The sequence below is a fragment of the Corylus avellana genome, chromosome ca5, assembly GCF_901000735.1.
Source record: "Corylus avellana chromosome ca5, CavTom2PMs-1.0".
Taxonomy (NCBI): domain Eukaryota; kingdom Viridiplantae; phylum Streptophyta; class Magnoliopsida; order Fagales; family Betulaceae; genus Corylus; species Corylus avellana.
Window position 1 is genome coordinate 23,102,654 of NC_081545.1, and position 5,944 is coordinate 23,108,597.

General features: G+C 33.7%; 1 pseudogene; it reads left to right on the forward strand.

Annotated features, from left to right (window-relative positions):
* The first annotated feature begins 2,581 nt into the window (after positions 1-2,581).
* LOC132181960 (phenylacetaldehyde reductase-like) overlaps positions 2,582-5,944 on the forward strand; it is a 5,166-nt pseudogene continuing 1,803 nt past the window's right edge.

The window sequence follows — 5,944 nt, forward strand, 5'->3', positions numbered from 1 at the left end:
AAAAAAAAAAAAAAAAAAAAAAAGGTCGAAGACCTAAGTATGTATTTGGGATTACGATTTCGTAAGAATAATATGTGTTTTTAAAAGACATTGCAAAATGAAAGTCGGGGTTTGGTATTACGATTTAAAAATCACTTAATTTAAAATAGAAAAAAAAAATTGTCATTTCTAGAAGCAAGTTAGGGAGATTGCGATTTTGTAAGAATAATTTACATTTTTAAAAGATATGGCAAAATGTAAGGCATTTGGCATTATGACTTAGAAAACACTTAATTTAAAATAAGTGCGAATTTAAACCTAAATCACAATTTCGCACAACAAATATTTGATAAAAAATTACTTTTTAACATGTTTTACCAAACGCCTTTTCGATTTAAAAAAGTAGCAATTTCAAAAATAAATTTTTTAAAATCGCACTTATTGAAACCATAATTCCAAACAAACCCTAAATATGGTAAAAAGTTAAAGTAAATATTCTCTAATTAAGCCTCCCAATTATGATTAAAAGAGAAAAATTAATGCCCACGATATAGACTCTCTAAAAAAAATAATAATAATCATAATGCCCAGGATATAGACTCTAAATAGAATTGTTTACTTTTTGATCTTATTCAATTAAGACACTAAGGATCCTATTTATAAATTTTCATTTTTGTTTTTCTCTATTTCTCTTGGAAAGAGTTATATCATCGATTATGTTAGAAAAACTTGAATATAAAAACTTAATTATTAATATTGCATTTCAAAATGCGAGAATATAAAGATTTTTTTAAAAGAAAAAATATAACATAGAAATTAAAACAAAGGGTTGTGCATACCTTGAGTCTTAGTAGATTAGTGAGTCACACTTGTTCTTGGCAGAATCTTTAAATCAAACAGCTGGAATGCAATGAAAAGTAGTACAATCGTAATACATGCGATCTCCGTCGTTGAGTACTCTCTCACCTTCTTCGTATCACTACGCGATCAAACCCTTTTTTTGTTAGTGTTAGAAACATAAAGAAAACAACATAAAACGTGCCATTTGGGGTACTATGAATGCTTTAATATTTGATCTGAATTTCGAAAAGAAAATGTCAAAGAAATTCAGTATTGGAGATATAAATCAACATGGAGAAATTAGAACACTAGTTTACCTGACCAAAAATGTAGCTGGGGAATATATATGACGAGCACAAAACTGTAAGCAAATTGTAAATATTTCGCTCAAACTTTCTGTGGACGCAGGATTAGAGAGAGAGGTTGACCGTGGAACTAGTTGGCGGAGAAGGGAGAGACGAGCCGCGCTGCCAGCCGGGTGCAAGCTCACGTACACGTTATTAGGCAGTGGGTTTAACAGCTAGGGCTGGCTATGAATTAGGCAATTGCCTAAGCCAACATGCAAATAATAATTAAATATAATAAATGATGTTTAAGATTGTAAACATGGTAAACGGTTAGTAACTATTCTCTAATTAAGGCTGCAAATTATATGTTTAAAAAGTTAGTAAATCTTCTTTATATAATTAAGTCCCCAATTATGATAAAAATAACTACCAATTGAAAGAAGGGAAAAAAAAAAAAGAATTAATACCTAGATTTTGGAAAGAGAAATGATTTAGTTTAATATTTTTCTCATATTATTTTACAAATTTAATAAATCAACCATTAAATTTTTGGGTCGCGGCATCTACCTCTCTCTCTCTCTCCGACGGTGACTCCATGGATTCGGGGATTGCCTTTGGCCGGACAGGTGAAGTAGTTTAGGGATTGGTGGGTTAGAAGGAGATGTAATCATGTGGTTTAGTCTTATTGCATTTTGGTGGGTTTAAGTGAGGTGTCACATTTTGATTGGAAGCTGTAAAATGGATTGTATGAGTTCTCTTTACATGAATTTAAAATGGATAGTAGATTGAAATGTGAGTTGTGGGGTGCTTTTCAATCTTTGCGCATCGAGGCATTCAAGCACAGACCCAACAATTCCTCAGCCTTAAACCTTTTAGGTGAATACGAAACAGATATTGTAAAACACATTTCGACTGAAAAAGAAGATTGATCAAACTTTTTTTTCTTATCTATTTTGATAAATTTTAGGACAGAACCTATACCTTTTTCACAGACAAAATTTGTGATTAATTATTTGTATTCCTTTTAATTATTTCTTAGCCTCGACTTAAAATAAAAAACAATTAAAAGAATTAAGGGTTAATGTCCTTCTTAATTCCCCTCAAATTACCACTTTAATAACAATCTCTTCTCAAACTTTCAATTGCGATAATTTACCTTACAAATTACTAAAACAATGACAATATACCCTCTAATGCTAGTAAAATAATAAAATTATCCTTATTAAAATAAAAACAAAAATACTAAAATTTATAAAAATAAATAAATAAACTAAAAATTTAATATTTTTAAAACAGGGGTGTCGGACCACTCTTGGATGGTGACCGGACCTTGACCCGGCCCAAGGTGAAGGCGGCTGAGCAACAGAGGTAGTGGAGGGGGTGGCGAAGAATTAGAAGATGAAGAAACAGATGAAGCAAGCGAAGAAGACGATATTGATGAAGGAGAAACTGAAAATGAGAAGCCATTGAGGATTATGAGAAAAACATCTGATCATACAGGCTCATGGGATGTCTCTGAAAATCAGCCAACTGATTGGAATAGTCAAAGAAGTTTCTTGAATAAGCCTGAGCGCCATGCAAATGGTGGAGTGCCTGAGAGTGAACGATCGGAGCAGTGGATGTTGGAATGGCCAAAAGGGTATTTGGAAAATCCGAAATGGCCAACTGGGTCGTCGGAGAACTACCCAAGCGTGGGTCACAGCCAGACCCACGCCTGGGTTTGGACGTGACCCAGCCGTGGGTCACGGCCTAACCCACAGCTCGGTCTAGTCGTGACCTAGTGTGGGTCGCGGCTACCCACGGCTGGGTCTGCATGCCACGACCACCTCTGCTTCGGGTTTTGATGAAGGGTTTTCATTAAGTCAATCTACCAGGTGCTCCATATCAGATAAAGTGTTGGAATCGTTAGAAACTGGTGCTTCAAAGGATAATTTTGTGTTTACAATCAAGAATTTGGATGATGGAACCGAGTTCCTTGTGGATGAATTGGGTTAGAATGGAATGCATAGGAGACTACGAGAGGTGGGTTCCAATCGAGAGGGTTTGGGGGTGGCTCGACTTACCTAGGGGTGGTCCGGCACCCCTTGTTTTAAAAATATTAAATTTTTAGTCTTTTTTTATTTATTCTTTTTTTTTATATATAAATTTTAGTATTTTTGTTTTTATTTTAGTAAGGATAATTTTGTCATTTTACTAGCATTAGGGTGTACATTATCATTGTTTTAGTAGTTTGGAAGGTAAATTGTCATAATTGATAATTTGGGGGAAAGTTATCATTAGGGTGGTAATTTGAGGGTGTTAAGAAGACTTTATCCAAGAATTAAACTTGGAGACAAACTCCTTAACCTAATATGTAATCATGTATACGATAGAATTTAATTTGTTATGCTGACTTGTTTAAAGCAGTGACACATGGCATATCGTTAATTTTCTTTAACGGAGGCATTAAGTTTGTCATTTCCCATAAGTCAAGTATCCCCCGTAACTGTTTTGGAAATCTCGGCCCAAAAAAAAAAATAATAATAAATTCAAACCCAGGTACTAAAAAATTTATTAACCCAAATTTTTTTGATAAACTTTTTTTTTTTTAAAAAAAAATGCCATTTTGACAAATTATTATTTTAGGCGTGAAATCTAACCTTTTAGTATAAAAGTGGCCGCACAGCTGCCTAAAGGAGAATAATGGGTTGGCACACGACCACTTATGAGTAGGGGTGTAAACAAAACCTGGGTACCAACCGAGAAACCGGTAATCGAAAAACCGATTGAAAAAAACGGGTAACTGGGTATCCCAGTCCGTTTACCGATTTTTGGGCACCTTGTTATAATAGGATAACCGGGTTATATAATAATATTTTTGGGCTATTTTAGGTTTTTTATTTTTAACCATCACAACAAAACCCTACTTATTGACACAAAAATGCTAATTATTTTTTATTTTATTTTATTGTTATTTTTTTAAGGCCAAAATGATTAAATTAAGCCAAAAAAATTAGGCACAATACCTAAAATAAGCCTAAAATACAAAAAAATTGTGAAAACCTGTTACCCGATGTGGATAACCGAGTACCAACCGGTAACCGGCCGGTTATACAATAACTAAGTAACCGGTTCCGATTTTTCAAAATAAAAAACTAGGTATTCCGGTTCCGATTTTGGCCAATAACCAGGAACCGGAACCAAATTTACACCCTACTTATGACCGGTTGGAGTAGCCATGTAGCCACTCTATTTTTTATTTTTTATTTTTTATTTTTCATTTTTCATTTTTTGAAGTAATAAGTCGGCTTCTACTCCTACAAAAATAAGGACCCATTTTGTCAAAATATTCCTATAATAAATGTGAAAAGTTTTTCTAAATCATGTACTAAGTTTTTTTATTTTTTATTTTTTTAAGAGTTTTGCGTTTTGAAAAGTGAACCATCTATTAAATGTTTGCATTCAGAAAAGTGTGTTTTTATTTTTGAAAACTTTAACAAATGTGTTTGTCAATATACTCACGAGTAAGAAGTATATTAATTTAAATAGTATGTTATTCAGTCCTGTTTATTGGCTTCTTCTTTTTTTCATTGTTAGCAGACACTTCCTTTTCTTTCTGATTTTCTGCGTGAGTCATTGACTCATTGGAAAGTAGTGCCCTTTTTCCTTACCGTGGCTATTAGCGTGACTTCAAAGCAAATCTACTGGAAGAAGGTGCCTTCGATTCTGCTATTGAGGGCTGTGAATGTGTTTTTCATACTGCAAATCCCTTCTTTAACGATGTTAAGGACCCACAGGTATATTCCATTTTACTCTTCTTTGATTATTCCTTTAGCATTTATTGATGAAATTGGCAAAGGCTCAGAAGAAATTCTCCGTAAACCTTTCTTCTGAAAGAGGTGATTTGAACAATGAATTTGTTAAAGATGCCATGATAGTGGAGAATGCCTTTCTATCAAAATGCTGCCTGGAATTGTGTTTCCTAGTTAAGAATGCGGATCCCGGCCCCGCTAAAGAACAATGATGTTAATGTTCTTAATTCGTGTGCAAAATCTCCATCTGTGAAGCGGGTAGTTTTGACATCTTCCATGGCTGCAGTTGCATACAATTAATGGAAGACCTTGAACTCCTGATATATGTGGTTGTTGATGAGACTTGGTTTTCTAATTCGGAACTTTGTAAGCAAGGAAAGGTATGTAGGTTTATTACTAAATTTAATCACTTAACCATTATTTTAATACTTTCCCTCACGAGTGAGCTTAAACTCCCTTTTAATAGGTGATGCCCAATATGTGAAATATTTAATTTAAATTTGGGTGATTTAACAGAGTCAAAGTTCGATCTCAGGACCTTTAGCTCTGATACCATATTAAATTACCAATTGTCCCAAAAGCTTAAGTTGATAGAAATAGTAAATTTAATCATGTAACCATTACTTTAACAATAAGTACTTGGATAACTTGGCCCCTTGTTTACTGTAAATCATACTTAAGATTTTCATGTTCTTTCTGAGTGATTATGACCAGTGATGTGTAATTTATGGGATCGGGATCCCAGCAATGGAACAGGATCTTTTTTAGTTTATTTTGGACAGGATAATATCCAGTTAATGGTCAGGATTTCTTTAAAGAGATCCTAAGGCCATAAATAAGACATATGTTCCATTAATAAAAAAAAATAATAAAATATTATATATTTAAAATAAAAAATTATAAAAAATTAAGGGATGGCTGGCTAAAAAAAAAAAAAAGGGTTTGGCCCTTAGGGGTGGCCGGACCACCCAAGGGCCCTGGGGTGGCTTAGGTCACCACTATAAGAAACTGACTCATCAGGGGCGACTTATTAAGGGCGACTTTATA